Genomic DNA, 20464 nt, shown 5'->3' with positions numbered 1-20464 from the left:
CCGTGGGTGATGCCTTTTCCTTCCTGTGGTAGGAGTAAACCCCATATATTTATTTTTGGGGAAAGAGATCCTTATTGAATTCCCGAATCCTTATGAGATATTCACAAGTCCCCCTTTTGCTCTGGAATGGGAGAGGGATAAGGATGCTCTGACACATATCAATGACCATCCCTCAAGGGTCCGGCCTTTACCTGGGCACCTACAGTCTTATCATGTACCAGGGGCTTGCTTCCCTGCTCACGTGGGTGGGCTCAAGGGGACTCAGTGAGTTCCGGTTCTGACACCTGCACAAATTTCAGCTGTGACCAACTGAACACTGTGAGTTTGCTTGAGTGCCTGAGGAGTGGTTTCCACTGACTAGCAGGAGGCCAGTCTCTTCCAACCAGTTCAGATCAGCTGCTTGCAGAGGAACATGCCTCCTCAGATGAACACTTCCAATGATCCTCTGACTTTCAAAGTCCAGGTGGTCTTCCCACTGTCTGTATATCACTTCTTAGTGATATACATAGTAGGGTTAAGAATGTGGGCCTGAGGTTGGAGTGATAGCACAGTGAGTAGGGCATTTGCCTTGCACGTGGCCAACACAGGTTCGATTCCCAGCATCTCATATGGTCCCCTAAGCACTAACAGGAGTAATTCTTGAATGCAGAGACAGGAGTAACCCCTGTGCATCACCGGGTGTGACGGAAAAAAAAAAAGAATGTGAGCCTGACTGGTCCAGCCTTTTTGGAAAATAATATGGACATTCCTCAAAAAAATTAGAAATTGAGCTCCCATTTAATCCAGCAATACCACTTCTGGGAATGTATGCTGGGTGCCCAAAAACACAGAGTATAAATACCATCTGCACTCCTATGTTCATTGCAGCACAATTCACCGTAGCCAGATTCTGGAAACAACCTGAGTGCCAGATAACAGAGGAATGGATAAAGAAACTATGGCACATCTACACAATGGAATACTACTTGGCTGTTAGGAAAAAATAAGTCATGAAATCTGACTATAAATGGATGAATTTGGAGAGTATTGTGCTGAGTGAAATAAGTCAGAAAGAAAGGGACAGACAGAGAATGAGAATGACTGCATTCATTTGTGGTACACACACACACACACACACACATAGTAGAAGACATATCCACGGCCAGGGAAAACAGTATCTAGGAGGACTGGTCAATGGTTGGAATCAACCACAAGTGGGGGGGGGGGGGGCAGAGGGTAGGTAAGAGAGAAGGGAGCAAAATGACAATAATAGCTAGAGATGATCACACTGGACAAGGACTGAGTGTTAAAAGTAGGTAAAAGGATATACTGGATAACCTTTCAGTTATCTGAACAGCTAACCACAGTGCCCAAGAGGAGAGAGATAGAAAGAGAGAGAGAGAGAGAGAGAGAGAGAGAGAGAGAGAGAGAGAAGCTCCCAAAACTGGGGAAACAGTGGTGGGAAATTGTACATGGTGGAAGGATGGATCTTGGAACAATATATGACTGAAACCTATTATGAACAGCTTCATAAAGTTCTCACAGTGATTCAATAATAAAATCTTAAAGAAAAAGAATGTGGGCCTGCTCATAACTGCATTAACCCACACCATGCTGTCCAAAGGAAATAATGAAGGAATAGTCCCAAGAGCCAAATCACCACTCGTGGCATTATCTCTGGACAACATATCTATGAACGGAAGCTGCTCCGTCCCCTGAGTGTGAGACTCATCTATTCCACATGTTTCAGGGTCCGCCTCTGCATATTGGCTTGTACCAGTCCTCATCTGAATAGCTTCTACTTGCCCGCTCTTTTATGACATGGGTAACAGAGACAGAATTGTAGAAAACCACCAACTGCCCTCCAAAAAAGTGAGGACAAGAAGTTTTACTAGCTCTTGGTTTTGGTTTTGGGGTTGAGAGCCACACCAGCATGGTTAGGGTTTACTCCTGGCTCTGCACTCAGGGATCACTCCTGGTGGTGCTCAGGGAACCATATGGGATGCCGGGGATTGAACCAGGGTTGGGCCCCTGCAAGGCAAGTGCCCTACCCACTGTACTATCTCTCCAGTCTGAGGTTTTCCTTGTTAAAAATCATTCCCCACACTCTAGGCAAATGTTACCAGAAAATTTATTCCACAGCTTATGATTAAAATTGAAATACCCTTTAGGGGACACTTTGACAAAAGGAAAAAACTTGTTTAAAGCAAAGAGAGAAATGAATAAATACCCATGCTGCTACTCAAAAAATAATAATGTAAAATCTCTAGTTAGAATCAGAGAAAGCAGAAGAGGGAGGGAAAAAGAAACAGCAAACCTAGGGCATGAATGAAAGGCAGCTTCAAGCATGGTAGTAGGTATAAATACAGTTTTATAAATGATTGCTCAAAATGCAAAAGATCTTAAAGGGTCAATTCAAAGAGATGATCAAAATGGATAGAAACACAAGACTTAACAACATCTGCCTTTAAGAAACCTGCTTGAACTGTTCACAATAGCCAAAATCTGTAAACAACCGAAGTGCCCAAGAACAGACTGGTTAAAGAAACTCTGGTACATTGGGATGCAAGGATGGTTTAACATTCAAAAATCAATCAACATAATCCATCATATCAACAAAAGAAAAGATAAAAAGCATATGATTATATCAATAGATGCAGAGAAAGCATTTGACAAGATCCAGCACCCCTTTATGATGAAAACCCTAACCAAAATGGGTATAGAGGGGACCTTCCTCAACATAATTAAAGCCATCTACCACAAGGCTACAGCAAGCATCATCCTCAATGGGGAAAAACTGAAAGCCTTCCCTCTAAGATCAGGGACGAGACAGGGATGCCCACTACCTCCACTGCTGTTCAATATAGTACTGGAAGTACTTGCAATAGCGATTAGGCAAGAAAAAGATATTAAGGGCATTCAGGTAGGAAAGGAAGAAATCAAGCTCTCACTATTCGCAGATGATATGATACTCTACTTAGAGAACCCAATAACCTCCACCAAAAAACTCCTAGAAACAATAGACTCGTATAGTAAAGTTGCAGGTTATAAAATCAATACCCAAAATTCCATGGCTTTCCTATACGCAAACAGTGAGAGAGAAGAAAGCAACATGAAAAAAACAATCCCGTTCACAATTGTGCCCCAGAAAATCAAGTACCTAGGAATCAGCTTAACTAAGGAAGTAAAGGACCTGTACAAAGAAAACTACAAAACGCTACTTCAGGAAATAAAAGAGGACATTAGGAAATAGAAAGATATCCCCTGCTCATGGGTCGGGAGACTTAACATTGTCAAAATGGCAATACTACCGAAAGCATTTTATAAATTCAATGCAATCCCTATAAGGATACCCATGACATTCTTCAAAGAAATGGAGCAAACACTCCTGAAATTTATATGGAACAATAAGCCCACACGAATAGCTAAAGCAATTCTTGGGAAAAAGAAAATGGGAGAAATCAACCTCCCTAACTTCAAACTGTACTACAAAGCAGTAATAATTAAAACAGCATGGTACTGGAACAAAGGCAGAACTGCAGACCAATGGAACAGGGTTGAATACACTGACATCTACCCTCAATCATATGATCATCTAATCTTTGATAAAGGTGCAAGTAATGTGAAGTGGAGTAAGGAAAACCTCTTTAATAAATTGTGTTGGCATCACTGGACGGCTACATGCAAAAAAATAGGCTCAGAACTCTGCCTAACACCATGTAAAAAAGTAAGATCAAAATGGATTAAAGACCTCAACATCAGACCAGAAACCATAAGGTACATTGAAGATAAAGTTGGCAAAACCCTCCATGACATTGAAGCTAATGGTATCTTCAAAGATGCCACGCCACTGGCCGAGCAAGTGAAAACAGAGATAGATAAATGGGACTATCTTAAACTAAGAAGCTTCTGCACCTCCAAAGAAACAGTGACCAAAATACAAAGACAGTCTACAGAATGGGAAAGGATATTCACTGAATACACATCTGACAAGGGGTTGATATCCAGGATATACAAAATACTGGTTAAACTCCACAAGAAGAAAACATCCAACCCCATCCAAAAATGGGGCAATGAAATGAACAGAAACTTTCTCAAAGAAGAAATCCGAATGGCAAAAAAGCACATGAGAAAATGCTCTACATCATTAATCATCAGGGAGATGCAGATCAAAACCACAATGAGATACCATCTCACACCTCAGAGACTGGCCCACATTCAAAAGAGCAAAAGCAACCGATGCTGGCGTGGATGTGGCGAGAAAGGGACACTCCTTCACTGTTGGTGGGAATGTCGACTGGTTCAGCCCTTCTGGAAAACAGTATGGACGATTCTCAAAAAATTAGAAATTGAGCTCCCATTTGACCCAGCAATACCACTCCTGGGAATATATCCCAGAGAGGCAAAAATGTATAGTCGAAGTGACATCTGCACTTGTTTGTTCATTGCAGCACTCTTTACAATAGCCAGAAACTGGAAGAAACCTGAATGCCCAAGAACAGGTGACTGGTTAAAGAAACTTTGGTACATCTACACAATGGAGTACTATGTAGCTCTTAGAAAAGATGAAGTCATGAAATTTACATACAAGTGGTACAATATGGAAAGTATCATGCTAAGCGAAATGAGTCAGAAAGAGAGGGATAGACATAGAAAGATTGCATTCATCTGGGGGATATAAAGTAACAAAGTATGAGATTAATACCCAAGAATAGCTGAGATCAGCACCAGGAGGATTACTCCATAACTTAGAGGCCAGCCGGGTATCCTAGAGGAAAGGGCAGTTCAGATAAAGAAGGGAGCACCAAATAAAGGGTGTTTGGAGGATCCTCCCAGGAGGGGAGATGCATGTCGAAAGTAGACTATGGACTGAACATGTTTGCCACTCAATGCCTCTTTTGCAGACCACAACACCCAAAAGGAGAGAGAGAACACAGGGGATTGCCCTGCCACAGAGGCAGGGGGGGATGGGGGATGGGGGTGGGGGGATATTATCCATGGTGGTGGAAAATGGGCACTGGTGGAGGGATGGGTATCTGATCATTGTATAATTGAAACCCAAGCACAAAATATTGTAAATCTACAACTGTAAAAAAAAAAAAAGAAAGAAACAAAAAAAATTTTTTAAATATTAAAAAAAAAAGAAACTCTGGTACATCTACACAATGAAATACTATGCAGCTGTCAGGAGAGATGAAGTCATGAAATTTGCTTATAAATGGATAGACATGAAGAGTAACATGCTAAGTTGAAATGAGTCAGAAAGAAAATGACAAACATTAGAAGGACTGCACTCATTTGTGGAATATAAAATAACATAACATGAGACTGACACCCAAGGACAGTAGATACAAGTGCCAGGAAGATTGCTCCATAGTTGGAAGCCTGTCTCATGAGCGGGGCGGGGGGGGGGGGGGAGGGAGAGAAGGCAGCTGGAATAGAGAAAGGATCACTAAGAAAATGATGTTTGGAGGAATCGGTTCGGATGGGAGATGTGTGCTGAAAGTAGATAATGGACCAAATATGATAACCTCTCAGTATCTGTATTGCAAACCATAATGCCCAAAAGTACAAAGAGAGTATGGGGAATACTGTCTGCCAAGGATGCAGTGGGAGGGTGAGAAAGGTGGGAGTATACTGGGGATATATTGGTGGTGAGGAATGTGCACTGGTGGAGGGATGGGTGTTTGATCATTGTGTGATTGTAACTCAAACATGAAAGCTTGTAACTATCTCACAGTGATTCAATAAATTTTTTTTTAAAAAAGAAACCTGCTTGAAACAGGGGCTGGAGCGATAGCACAGTGGGTAGGGCGTTTGCCTTACACGCGGCCAACATGGCCGACCCGAGTTCAAGTCCTCCGCCCCTCCCGGAGAGCCCGGCAAGCTACCGAGAGTATTCGATATGCCAGACACAGTAACAACAAAGTCTCCAATGGAGATGTTACTGGGCCCGCTCGAGCAAATCGACGATCAACGGGAGGGCCTTGAAACAAAATGGTTTAGAATGTGTATAACTTACATTACTTTTTAAAAATTTATTTATTTTAAAATTTTTATTAGTGAAACACCATGAAGTACAATTGTAGACTTACAAATTTTTGTGCTTGGGTTTCTGTTATACAATGATCAAGTACCCATCCCTCCACCATTGTCCATTCTCCACCACTACTGATTCCAGTATCCCTACCACCCCCCAACCCCCCTACCCCACCCTGCCTCTGTGGCAGGGCATTCCCTTTTGTTCTCTCTCTCCTTTTGGGTGGTGTGGTTTGCAAGTGAGGCATTGAGTGACAATCATGTTTGGTCTATAGTCTACTTTCAGCATGAATCTCCCATCCTGGGATCATACACACATATTGTATTTATACAAATAGAAATATGTATGGTTTTTTATTTTGTTTTTAGAGAGTAGCAGTTTTTGCACTGTGTCATCTTTCAATTATCTGAACCTGGCTGGTAACACTCAGAAAATTCGGTTTTAAACTCGCTGGACACATGCTGGATAAGCAAGGTCAGGTCACTGAGCAATGCTGGACAGTTTAACACGTTGACACCAGGAGAGCCGTTTATGTTAATTAAATCACATCCTTTTGTGAGGGACCAGTGGTATGCTCAGGCAACAATGTGCTAAGGGAGTAGACTGCCCTCTTCTGGGACAAGTTGCCCTCATCCGTTGGTCACCTCCAGAGCTAGGTACAAGATCACATCAAGTGGCCTTCCACCTCTGAGATTCAACACCTCCCACTTCCTTCAGCATCAATTCTGAAAGTAGCTGATCCCAACGGGCTGAAAGAGACTGGCCTCCTGCTAGTAAGTGGGGATCACTCCTAGGCACTCAAGTAAATTCACAGTGTCTGAAGGCTCAGAGATGAGATCAGTGCAGGATTCAGAGTTCACAGACGCCCCTGAGCCCACTCAAGTAAGCAGCAAGGCAAGGCCCTGCCCAGCGATCAGACTGTAGGTACCCAGTCAGAGGCTGGACTCTTGGGGGATGGTCAGAGATCTGTGTCAGAGCATCCTTGCCCCTCTCCCAACCTTGAGCGAAAGCAGGACTTGTGAACATCCCACAAGGACTCAGGAATTCAAACTGCACTAACATGGCAATGACCCATAAGAGGAGAGAGGTATGATTCCTCACTTACCCCTACATGTGGAGACAGTGAGGTACCAATTAAAGGACTTCTGATGTATCACCTGACTTCGAAGGACCAAGGGGCAAATATCAAAAGCATTATGCATTATCCTTAGAGGAAGTCCCCCTTTTTGGCATTGGTGTTTTGGTTCTTAGGTCACAGCCTCAGGTAATACCCTGGGTTCACTCTTGATTCTGTGTTCAGGGAATCATTCCTGGTGGGCTCAGGAGACAACATGTGGTGTTCAGGACTGAACGAGGTCAGCTGTTGCAGCACAAGCATCCTACCTTCTGTACCATCTCTCTGGCACCAAATCTCCCTATGGAAAGAAAAGGCCCTCCATGCTTTTGATCAGGGCACAGTCTGTAAAAGGCCCTGGGGAAATAATGGTGAAACTCAGTACAAGCCATGAACCCAGTCCTGATTTCACAACTTTGTCCACCTGCAACCAGCTTTTACCCCAGGAATTTTTAGGTGACCCAGGTATCTCTAAGTAGGTTTAAAATGATACAAATCTTAACATTTCCTACAATACACGATAAAGCAAATATCCTGATGCTGCAAATATCCTGATGCTGCATGGGGTTACAACCCACAGTGTAGGAAGCTAAAGACTAAACTATCAGATTCCTGCCACGGAGCCAAGCTCCAGAGAAGGGAATCAGACTTGATTTCTGGAAATCAATGATTCTCAACTGGGGGCAATTTCATTCACTCACTCCACATACACCTCCCCTCCCCCAAGGCACATGAGGCAATATCTGGAGAAGCTATTTGTTGTCAAACTAGTGCAGAAACAAGAGATACTGCTAACCATGTGAAATGCACAGGACACCCCACCACAGCTGTCAACAGTGCCAAGGTTGAAAGACTGGGGCATGAACAGAGAGAAGGTCTAGGAACAGTAGAAAAATTTAGGAAGAGTTAAGGGACCAGAAGAAACAAGGAAAGGGAAGTTTCAAGGGCACATTTTATCAAAGACTCAAGGAAGAGAGGAGAGCCCTGGAAGTGCCATTTAAAAAAATGGATCCACTTGCAAAGTCTTAAAAAGTAAAAGTAAAGGCCCTCCCGTTGATCATCTATTTGCTCGAGCGGGCCCAGTAACGTCTCCAATGGAGACTTTGTTGTTACTGTGTTTGGCATATTGAATACGTCACGGGGAGCTTGCCAGGCTCTGCCATGCAGGCGAGATACTCTTGGTAGCTTGCCAGGCTCTCCGAGAGGGGCAGAGGAATCGAACTCGGGTCGGCCATGTTGGCTGCATGCAAGGCAAACGCCCTACCGCTGTGCTATGGTGTTTGCAAAGTCTTAGGAAGAGAAATTGAGGAAGGAAACCACACTAAGAATCTACGATGAACTGGCACAATAATACAGTGGGTAAGACATTTGCCTTGCATGCAGTTGGCCTGAGTTTGATCCTTGTCATCCCATATGGTCCCCCGAGCACTGTTGGGAAGTAATTCCTGAGTGCATAGCCAAGAGTAACCCCAGAACATTACCATGCGTCACCCCCCTCACACACACACATACACACACACACACACACACACACACACACACACACACACACACACAAAATCAAAAAAATTCTATGATGAGCAGCAGAAGAGATAGTCCAAGGGCTTAGGTCCATGTATTGCATGTGGCCAACCCCATTTCAATACCCACCATAACATGAACCCTTGGGCACTGAGCACTGCCACAACTGATCATGACAGTTCCCCCAGGAACTCCTGGGTTTCCTTGAGTAATACCTAGCACAAAAACAGAGCAGCACTGCATTCTTGAGGCGTTGCATTGACCAACTGACCCAGTTAGCCAAGAACAAGCCAGGAGACTGCTCCCAGGTCCCCTCAAGGAACACAAATGACAAACTCAGGACAATGATCTGGGGCCTGGGTCACATGGTCCATCAGATGTTTACAGCAGTCCTGGTCTCTACCCTCTATAGCACCTGGAACATCTCCTGCTCCAATGTGCCACCCCAAATCATCCCAAAACACTGTCCGCTGTCCCACTGTGCAAAAACAGCATCACTGGTTGAAAACTATTATTCCGGAGAGAGCTTTATGAATTAATAATAACTTTCCTCTTGTTTTATCCTTTGTATTGTCTCTCGTTACTTCTGTTATTTATTTCAAAATTATTTTTATATCATTCCGTGGCTTCCTTTCTCATTCTTTCTATTAAGAGAAAACCCTACAATTCAATCAGCTAATCAGTGGCTGAATAAATAGCAGTACTCCTACATTTAAAAAAAAGAGAGAGAGAAAACCTTAATCTTTCCTTCTAGATTTAAATTCCTTCTCCTCCACCACTTTTCTGTAGGTGTGCATTGAATACACTGACCCAATCTTTCTCTCCTAGAGATTCAAGCTGAGCTCCTGAAAATATCTCAAAGAATTTAAAATTCTCAACTGACTTATTTCCTTTGGCACTTTTGTAATATTAATATATTAATTCCCAGCCCTCTAGCCTCTATTATTACTCTTAGAAAGTCTATCCTCAGTTTAATTGTGTCTCACTCACGAGCAATCTATCTTTCCCCTCAGGTTTCTAAAATTTTTCTGTTTATTTCTTGCTGACTCGCCATAAGACGTTTATGTATAAGATATGCTCTTACTTGCTTGGTTGACATTCATTGTGTTTCTTGAATCAAATAATTTATGACTCATCAATTCTGAGTTTTCAGTCATTGTCTTTTAATAAAGAAAAAGAAAGAAATTCCACCTCCCTCTGCCCCTCCTTCTCTTTTGCCCTCCCTGCCCTCTATAACAGGGTTTGTGTTGAATAGATCTGGACTCTCTCATTCTGGCTTCATTTCCAACTCTGCCTTGTTTTATCTTCCACCTCTCAGTGCTGCACTGGGAATACTTTCTTCAGAACCATCTCCCACACCTAATGCTCTCTTCAATTCTATCTTCAGTTTGTCCTGTTCAGGCTCATAAAAACATTCTTCCTACAGGTTAAGCTCTACACTGACAAAATAATATGTGATTAAGACATTCTTAGTTTACAAACTTCACATGTAAAAATTACATTGCTATGTCAGGGCAGAATTTAAGGGAGCTATAGGAATTTCCCATGTAAGTCAAAAAAGCAAGATGAAATGGAAGGGGGGAAAAAACAAGATGTGGAGGAGGAAGGGGAAAGAATTCACAGGGCAGAGCATCTCTCTAATTTTAAGAATACATTTTCAGACTGGAGCCATAGTACAGTGGGTAGGGTGCTTGTCTTGAACACAGCCCACCTGAGTTTGATACCTGGCACTGTCAGGAATAATTCTTGAGTGCAGAGCCAGGAGTAACCCCTAAGCGTTCCTGGGAGTAGCCCCCAAGCCACCCCAAAATACATCCTCTACGAGGGGAATATAAGGAGCTATGAGACCCAAGAGACGTCACGGTATGGGTAATACCTTGAGTCTTTATGGGAGAGAGGAGGAATGAGGTATAATTACTTTGTGGTTTGCACCAATGGATTCTAAGGTTACTTGGTTTGGGAGCCACACCTGAGAGTGCTCAAGGCTTATTCCTACCTCTTTGCTCAGGGATCACTCCTAGTTGGCTTGGGGGACCGTATGGGGTGCCAGGCATTGAACCTGGGTTGGCCATATGCAAGACAAATGCCCTACCCACTATATCACTCTGGCCCCAAAGATTCCAGAGAGTCTTATAAAGCAAAGTTGGAGCAGCATATGTACCTACCATGTATGAAATATTTATACTTGATTCTACTGATAATGAAGAAGAAACAAGACTTTCAAAGGGGGCAATGGAAGGTAAAAGGGGAGACAGAAATGGAGAAAAAGAGGACGAAATAAAGAGATGAACTTGGGAACATAAGCCCTGTGAACTCATAATAAAGATACAGAGGACGCAAGATTGCTGCACTAGTCTGTAGCATTGTAGCACTGTCCTCCCATTCGTTGTTCATCAATTTGCTCAAGCGGGCACCAGTAACATCTCACAACAAACTGTGAGACTTGTTGTTACTGTTTTGGGCATATTGAATACATCACGGGAAGCTTGCCAGGTAAGATACTCTCAATAGCTTGCTGGGCTCTTCGAGAGGGGCGGAGGAATCGAACCCGTGTTGGCCACGTGGAAGGCAAACACCCTACCCCCTGTGCTATCACTCCAGCCCAGCTGCACTAGTCTGAGAAGAGAAAATAAAGCTTGAGCCAGGGCAGTATGAGCAGAGGCTATAATTTAGGGATGTTTTTGAAGTGAAGAGTGATAAGCTACAAAGTGACAGTCAACTGGTGGTGACGGATAATGGGAGAGGCTCAGCATGAAGGTTTGAATTTGGGAATTTGAATGGGTTCTAACCCATTCTCATTAAAAAAAGTAAGAAATTTAAAATTCTGTTTGAGAGCCAACACAAGATATTTCCATTAGGAGAACAGAAGCCTTGAAATGTGTGAAATCTATTCTGGCTGGGCTGGCCAGGTTGTAGGTACCACTTTAAAACTTATCGTAGAATCATCAGACATTAAAAAAAAAGCTGCTTTGGAGTTATTTGCACGGAGCTGGAATGGAACACAAGGATGTGAGAGGTTGAGAATCAGCTGGTGAGAGGGTGCACCAATGTCTGGGAAATGCACCTCAACAAATGACTGGATAAAGTAAAGAAGTGGTGGTGGTGGTGGTGGTGTGTGTGTGTGTGTGTGTGTGTGTGTGTGTGTGTGTGTGTGTGTAAAAACACACACTTGTGCATAATGCCATTCGAGATAAAAATGGCTAGAACCTGAGTTGATTATGCTAAGTGAAATAAGTAAGGCAGTGAAAGAATGATTGGATGGTTTCATGCCTAAGAAGAATATAAATAGCTAAAGCAAGTAAAAATGGACAAAAGCACAATTAACTCCTAGACTCAGTGACAACTACTGTGAGAAGAAAGGTAAGGTGAGGGGAGAAACGAGGAGAAACAAGGGATCTTTTTGGTGGTGAGATGACACTGGAACTGTGTGGTAAGCACTATACACATTACAGAGGTGTCAAGTTAGACCCCTTGAAGTCCTATGAAATTGTAACTAATGAAAACCAATATAAAGGGGATTGTGTAGGTGGTGTGTAGGTGGGATATGTGTTGGTAGAGACGCAAGTTATAAAGCCTGCACATCAAAAACTGGGACTTGGAACCAGGGCACTAACTCGCAGGGATAGAGCACATGCTTTGCATGCAGGAGCCCCGGATTCAATCCCTAGCACCACATGGGTCCCCAAAACTGCCATAAGTGGCCTCTGAGCACCAGGACATGCACTCCTGAGTGTGGGGAGAAAATGGGCATCAGACCTACACAGAATGTATTTGCTGGAGATAGTTTCCAAACTTTTCCAGGATGATTCGCTCAAATTTATCTTTCCATTGAAGAAGCAATTTAATAATATTTTTGTGCTCAATGTATTTTAATGAGTTTATTTAGCATTGCTCTTCTAACAGCATATTTAATTACATATTATTAAAATTTTAATACCAATTCATAATTTTATTAATAATATAATAAGACTTAATATTAAAATAAGCCAGCGAATAATCACTTAATAACAAAATCATGTGTTATCACCTAAAGTGAAATCTTCAATCTTAGAATTTACCACACTAAATTAAAATAGTTGATTTAGGGGGTTGGAGCAATAGTAAAGCAAGTAGGGCATTTGCCTTGTAAACAGCCAACCTGGGTTTGATCCCTGGCATCCCACTTGGTCACCCCAGTCTATCAGGAGTCATCCCTGAGCACAGAGTAAGGATTAGGCACTGAGCAAACTAGGTGTAGCCCAAAACAAAACAAAAATAACAATAATAAAATAAAGAGTTGATTCACTTGTCTGTCTCCTCCTGTTGATACTGTGATTCCTTAGGCAAGGGGTTGGATTACTCAATTTTATGTTCCAAGGATTTCTCACAGCATATGGCAGAGTGGAAACTTCATGTATATTGGACAAACAGATGGATAAATGGATGGACGGATGGATGGTTGAATGGATGAAAAAATGGATGGGTGAATGGATGGGTGGATGGATGGATGGATGGATGGATGGGAAGATGGATGGATGAATGGATGGATGCGTGGGGCAAACCAATGGAAAAAAACAGACTGTTTTTCCAATTTAACCTGCTAAAATTTACCTACTGTTTAAAACTTCTTCTGACATGAGGAAAGAACCAATGTCTGAGGTCACCATGCTGAGTTTCATAAAGTGTTGACTGCCCAAAGTAGAAAACTGAAGAGATTAAAACCTAATACAAGAGAACCAACAAGTCAACAAATCAGTTTTGCTGATTTTCTTCGGCTGGAGCGATAGCACAGTGAGTAGGGTGTTTCTCTTGCACGCAGCCAACATGGCCAACCTGAGTTGATTCCTCCACCCCTCTCTGAGAGCCCAGCAAGCTACTGAGAGTATCTTGCCCACACAGTAAAGCCTGGCAAGCTACCCGTGACACATTTGATATACCAAACACAGTAACAAGTTTCACAACGTTACTGGGCCCGCTCGAGCAAATCAATGAACAACGGGAGGACAGTGACAGTGACTTGTACTAGAAAAGGATGATGGATTATGGTGGTAGCAAAAGTGAAAATAGCTCAATAAGAACTCATAATCCCTAAACCTTTCATTTTTTTAATTCCATCTACTCGGACATTTACAACACGCAAAAAGATAATTTTTAAATGTAGGGGGTTTTTTTGCTTTTTTAGGGGGTTACACCTAGCGATGTTCAGGGGTGACTCCTGGCTCTGCGCTCAGGAACTACTCTTGGTGGTACTCGGGGGACCATATGGGATGCTGGGAATAAAACCCAGGTCTGCCGCATACAAGGCAAACGCCCTACTTGCTGTGCTATTATTCCAGCCCCTTAAATGTGTTTTTTGGGAAAAGTTTTAAACCTCAGAAAACTCCAACAATCAATAAGTAATCTTATAGTTCTATTGTGCCTGAAATATGTTAGCTTCCCCACATCAAACCTGAGGTTTATGTGGGAGAAAGTGTTTATAACTGTGACGGGATGCCTGACAGCATCTATAATTTTTAGGACATTCTGCAAGAGTTGAACTGACTTATCTCTTGCCACAGTTTTCTTTAAGCCAGAAAAATAAACATAAAACAGGGGCCAGGATGATAGTCCAAAGGATTAGAGTGCATGCCATTCACAAGCATAACCCTGAGTCTGATCTCAGTGCAGGGACCCCGGGGTCAGAACCACCAAAAAAGCCCCAAAGTATCCTTAGGGGCAGTCCTGGTGACCCCATAAGTGAACTGAGCTTCAGTAGAAAGGCCTCTGAGCATTATTTGAGATGATAAAAATATTTATAAGAAAAATAAAGTAGTATTAATTATAAACAAAAATTCACACTTTTAGAATAGGAGGACAGGATAGGAAGTTTTAACACAAAAAATTAAAAAATCAGTAAATTGCTCAAAACCAGTTAAGTACAATAATTGACCAACATATAAACATAACTGAAATTTGCATAAGCTACCACAGTACCTAAAATTTTCCTATAATGAGATACCAATATCCTTTTTTTTTTTAAATATAGGAGTACTGCTATTTATTCAGCCATTGATTCAGCTGATTGAATTGGGCATGAACTCCACGAGATACCAATATTCTTATGAAACACATCTTTATATGTCCAAGCTTTGTGAGTTTACTAGTAGTCTAAAATAGATATCTCTAGTGTGGTAACTTTATACAGCAAAACCATAAACATGTAACCTAAACTATAATAATTTTTTAAAAACACCTCAAAAAAATCAGATTGCTTCTGAGTGTGCTTCTCCACAAAAAGCAAAAAGACACCATGCAGAACAGTGTGATAAAATGTCCTTCAGGCAGTAGTCATTTCAGAACCTATTTTGCCAAACAATGTCATAAACATATAGCTATCGCATAAAGCAACATTTGATTGAACTTGAGATTTTCCTAAACTTCCTAAACTTTTAAAGCAAACAGAGTCAGTTTCCCTCAATAAAAGATATCACCAAAACACAAGAGAGTTCCAATTTACACAGAGAAAAATGTTCACAGCTTGGAGCATGATTTTTCTCCCCTCACACTGATCCTTAGGAAAAGTAGAATCATTATTGGTTTTGCTAAGGCAAAGTTCCCCCAACACTCCATAGTACTAGTTTTCTCCATTTCCATCTAAGCATTTACCCAAAGACATTTGGAGGGGATTCACCCAGCTCCACCCCTGCCCCGTGTGTGTGTGTGTGTGTGTGTGTGTGTGTGTGTGTGTGTGTGTGTATTGGTGTTTGGGTCACAGTGGTTCTCAAGGCTTTCTCCTGCTTCCCCACTCAGGACTTACTCTTAGCAAGGTCAGGGGGACCATCTGAGGTGCCAGGGATTGAAACAGATGCATCAGTGCAAGGCAAGCACCCTACCCACTGACTGTACCATCTCTCCAGCCCCACAGAATGCCAATTTCTGAGTTTTTGTTTGTTTGATTTTTTGTTTTTGTGCCATGGCCAGCAATGGGATTATCCCTGGTGCTGTGCTCAGAAATCAATCCTGGTGGGCTCAGGGGACAGAATGGGATCGAATCTGAGTCGGTCACGTGCAAGGCAAACGCCCTACCAGCTGCCGTACCATCACTCCAGAATGCCAATTTCTGAAGCTCATTCAGAGCGTAAGACACAAGCATGGCTAGGAATCTTGATTTTTAACTAGCTCCACAGTGATTCTTCCTCTAGAGGAGATTGCAATTGACTGCTTTAGAGATCAATTCTGTTGATCTGAAACTTTTGGAACATGAGCGTCTCATCTCTAGGTGGCAGCAGCTTTAAATTGTTGAGCGCTGTTATGACAGCTGAGAGTCAACACTCAAAGGTTTATTTCCAAAACAGAATCCATTGACACAATGGATTTGCCCCACAAAGCCATTATCTCTAAATGCTATAGCTACAGGCAGGAGTGTTTGGGGGGAGGGGGGGGTGCTAGAGGGGAAATAAAACATGGCAGGATAGATTTTGCATAATTTAAACCTCAACTCAGACTTCAAAAATAGAAACAGTTAACTGGCCATCCTAGCATAGGTAGGGCTTCCTACAACTCATCTAGCATGTAATGAACATCATAAATTTTAAAACAAGAAGTCAGAATTTTTCTTGCCCTGTCTGTTTAAGTCATATAGATCACATAGATCAGCAGTTGGCGAGCCTTTGCTGCAAAGGGACAGAGAGTAAATATTTCAGGCTTTGCCGGTTTAAGGTCTCTGATACCACATGACCCTGCCCTGCCACTTCATGGGAAAGCTACCAACCATCCGTCTGCCGAACTGCATAGACAGACACTGAAATGTGAACTTCAGAAAGCCTCCAGGTCTCAAAAAAATTATTATTCTCTTCATTTTTTCCAGCAATTATGGTCACGATGCTTTTTGGGCCCATTTATATACTGAAATCCTAATAGAGTGTCTTTATAGGGTGCTGGGACCTTTGAGTGGTGCTTATATCTTGAGGCTGGAGCCCCTGTGAATGAGATCAATGCATTAAAAGACGCTCCAGGGCTGGAGCAATAGCACTGCGGGTAGGGCGTTTGCCTTGCACGCAGCCAACCCAGGTTCGATCCCATATAGTCCCCTGAGCACCACCAGGGGTGATTCCTGAGTACAGAGCCAGGAGTAACCCCTGTGCATTGCCGGGTGTGACCCAAAAAGCAAAAAAAAAAAAAAAAGGGCATTTGCCTTGCACACAGCTAACCCGGGTTCGATTCCCAGCATCCCATATGGTCCCCTGAGCACAGCGAAGAGTAATTCCTGAGTGCAGAGTCAGAAGTAACCCCTGAGCATTGCCAGGAGTGACCCAAAAGAAAAAAAAAAACAGACACTCCATAGAGACCCCTTGAGCCTTCTACCATATGGGGACACAGTGAACAATCTGTGACTAGGCTGACACCAGATCTGGATTATTTCCCTGGAACCATGAGAAATAATTTTTATTGCCTATAAACTACCTGGTGTCTGGTACTTTGTTGAAACAAACTGTCTAAGACATCAACCTTTTTTTTTATTTTGTTCTCATGTATTTTTTTTCCTTAAATTTTTATTAGTGAAACACCATGAGGTACAGTTGCAGACTTACAAATTTTTGTGCTTGGGTTTCAGTTATACAATGATCGAATACTCATCCCTCCACCAGTGCCCATTCTCCACCACCACCAGTCCCAGTGTCCCTCCCACCTCCTTTCCCCCACATCCCACCCTACCACTGTGGCAGGGCATTCCCTTTTGTTATCTCTCTCCTTTTGAGTGCTGTGGTTTGCAAAAGAGACATTGAGTGGCAATCTTGTTCGGACTATAGTCTACTCTCATCACGCATTTCCCATCCTGAAAGGAACCTCCCAACACCCTTTATTTGGTGCTCCCTTCTCTATCTGAGCTGCCTTTTCCCCTAGCGTTTGCGGCTATCCTCAAAGCCATGGAGTAATCCTCCTAGTACTTATCTCGGCTATTCTTGGGTGTTAGTCTTTTATTTTGTTACTTTATGTTCCCCAGATGAATGCAGTCTTTCTATGTCTATCCCTCTCTTTCTGACTCATTTCACTTAGCATGATACTTTCCATGTAGTACCACTTGTATGTAAATTTCATGACTTCATCCTTTCTGACAGCTACATAGTATTCCATTGTGTAGATGTACCAAGCTTCTTTAACCAGTCATCTGTTCTTAGGCACTCAGGTTTTTTCCAGATTCTGGCTATTGTAAACAGTGCTGCAATGAGCAGACAACTGCAGATAAGACATCAACCTTTTAATTTAACCAATTTTTGATGTTTTGATAAATTAAATATGTACATACATAGGTATTTTTTTAAAATATTTTTTCCTGGGGCTGGAGCGATAGCACAGTGGGTAGGGTGTTTGCCTTGCATACAGCCAACTTGAGTTTGATTCCCAGCATCCCATATGGCTCCCTGAGCACCGCCAGGAGTAACTCCTGAGTGCAGAGCCAGGAGTAACCGCTGTGCATCGCCAGGTGTGACCCAAAAAGCAAAAAAAAAAAAAAATTTCCCTTTGAAGCACTGTGATTTACAGCACTATTAATGGTAGGGTTTCATGCATACAAGAGTCCAATACCACCCCCTTCAGTACTGTGCCTCCTTCTTCCTATCATAATCTCTAAAACCCTCTCACCCACCACCCAAATCCATTCCCATGATAAACTCAGTGTTATAGACCAGTTCTGAGCTTCTCTAGCCTCTGATCTTTTGTTATTTCCACACTATGTTTCTTTATATCCCTCATCTGAGAGATCATTGTGTGAATGTCTCTCCTGCTGGAGAGATAGTCTGGGGGTAAGCCCCTTGCCTTGCATCTGCCTATCCCAGTGCAATTCCCTGTCATTACAAAGGGTCCCCCCAAAGCACCAACAGGGGCTGCACCTGAGCAAATATCCAAGAACACCCCCTGAGCACCCCAGGTGTGACCCAAACCTCCTACCAATAAAATAAAATAAAACATACAGTAAACTTTATTCCTTTAGATCTTGGGTTGAACCAAAAAAAAAATAATAATAAATAGGTCACGAGTCAGATTTGACCCACTGGCTGTGGTCTGCATACCCCTGACATAGATCAAATGGACAGAACAAAACATCTTAGTAGTAACTAAGGTGTTCAAGAAAGATTTTTGAAGCTTTTTAAATTTGTATTTCTTTATTCATTTATTTCTTGCTTTGGGGGCCACACCCAGGGGTGTTCCAGGCTTAATTCTGGCTCTGTACTCAGGGATCACTCCTGGTGGGGGTCAGAGGACCTCTCTCAGTGCCTGGAATCAAACCCAGGCAAGTCACATGCAAGGCAAGTGTCTTACCCACTGTACTATTGCTCTGGCCCCTGGTGTGTTGTAAATACAAGAGTTTTGGCTGACCCCAGTTCAATTTGTTGGCACTTCCAGGAGCAAGCAGAACACCAGGAGTAGCCCCAGAGCACCCATCACCTTGGGGTGTGTTCCAAACCAAGTTCCCCTCAAAAGAACATTATAAATGTTAGATTTTAACACAAGATAACTGCCTGATCACTGAATAGAAGACTAAAGAAGTGGAACAACTCTGGAAAGAAAGATGGCGGCCGCACGGGAGCCTTGTGGACAGCAGGTTTGAGCCGGGGGTGGGGGCAGCAGAGACCTCATGGGAAGGGGGGCATTCCGGTCCGTCCTTCACGCCCTACCAAGGTCACCAGTTGCCCCCCACGAGTGGCTCTCCTGCACGGCCACGGCCCCAGAAGCACAAGGACTTAATGTAGAAAACCAGCCGTTTGGAGCAGAAAAGCGATTGGACTATATGTTAAACCGCACCAGCATGCCTGCTCGGAGGGGAAAGGGTGTTGCCCCATTCACCCTCTCCTCTCTGGAAAGAAAGATGGCGGCCACAATGGAGCCTTGTGGACAACAGGTTTGAGCCGGGGGTGGGGGCGGCAGGGACCTCATGGGAAGGGGGGCGTTCCGGTCCGTCCTTCACGCCCTACCGAGGTCACCAGTTGCCCCCCACGAGCGGCTCTCCGGCACGGTCACGACTCCAGAGCACAGAAACCAATCTCTTAACTATCTAACTTTTAATAGAAATACTTCCAGGGTTAATAAGTAAAATAGCAGAAATCCAAAACCTCATTTAATTCTTGAACCCAGCTGTAGAAAGCAAATCATTTCACAACGCTTTTTCAGCATGTCTGAATTTGGGGGGGGGGTCGTAAACTCTAAATAATAATGGTGTATCTTTTATCGAAACAATGAATCTAGTCAAAGTAGATAGAGTGTTAACTAGAACTCATCTGCCTCACAGGAATTGGGAGGGGTGGGAGGTGGGGCTCTATTGGGTTCGCGGTTAAAAATAAGTATTGGTAAAGGGAAATGTGTTTGATATTTACATGATTGAGACCTAAACCTGAAAGCTCTGTAACTTTTCCCATAGTGATTCAATAAATAAATAAATTATAAAAAAAAAAAGTGGAACAAGGTCTCCAGACTGAGGTCTCTGGAGCCTTATCAGGAATATTTGTGGAATGAGTCCCCACCCTGCCAGAAGGCCCGGGGCCCTACTCACACCCCATTCTCCAGCATAAAATCCACTCAACTTCACAACAATCTTGAAGAGATGCCAAGCTGATGAATCACCTCAGTTCCACAGCTCCTGAAGTGACACCTCCAAATTTCACAGTACTGGCAGCCCAGTAGGAGCACAGCAAATTAGATGAGAAACTAGTAAAGAAACCCACTAAGCTCAATGAGCAAAGGCAGAAACACATAATGCTTAACCAGTACATAACAGCTCAGTAAATCCACGGATAATGACTTTCATAACACCATTGTGAGATATATGTTGTAACCAACAATTTAAGGGAAATTAT

The 20464-nt window shown here is 42.9% G+C and overlaps 1 protein-coding gene across 2 annotated transcripts in view; it reads right to left on the bottom strand.

Annotated features, from left to right (window-relative positions):
• Nucleotides 1-20464, bottom strand: part of ANO4 (anoctamin 4) — a 448648-nt gene that overhangs the window by 401644 nt on the left and 26540 nt on the right. The gene's annotated exons all lie outside the window — the stretch shown is intronic.

The sequence above is a fragment of the Sorex fumeus genome, unplaced genomic scaffold (assembly GCF_029834395.1).
Source record: "Sorex fumeus unplaced genomic scaffold, SorFum_2.1 ptg000003l, whole genome shotgun sequence".
NCBI classification, from domain to species: Eukaryota; Metazoa; Chordata; class Mammalia; order Eulipotyphla; family Soricidae; genus Sorex; species Sorex fumeus.
This window is presented reverse-complemented; position numbering and strand designations above follow the sequence as displayed.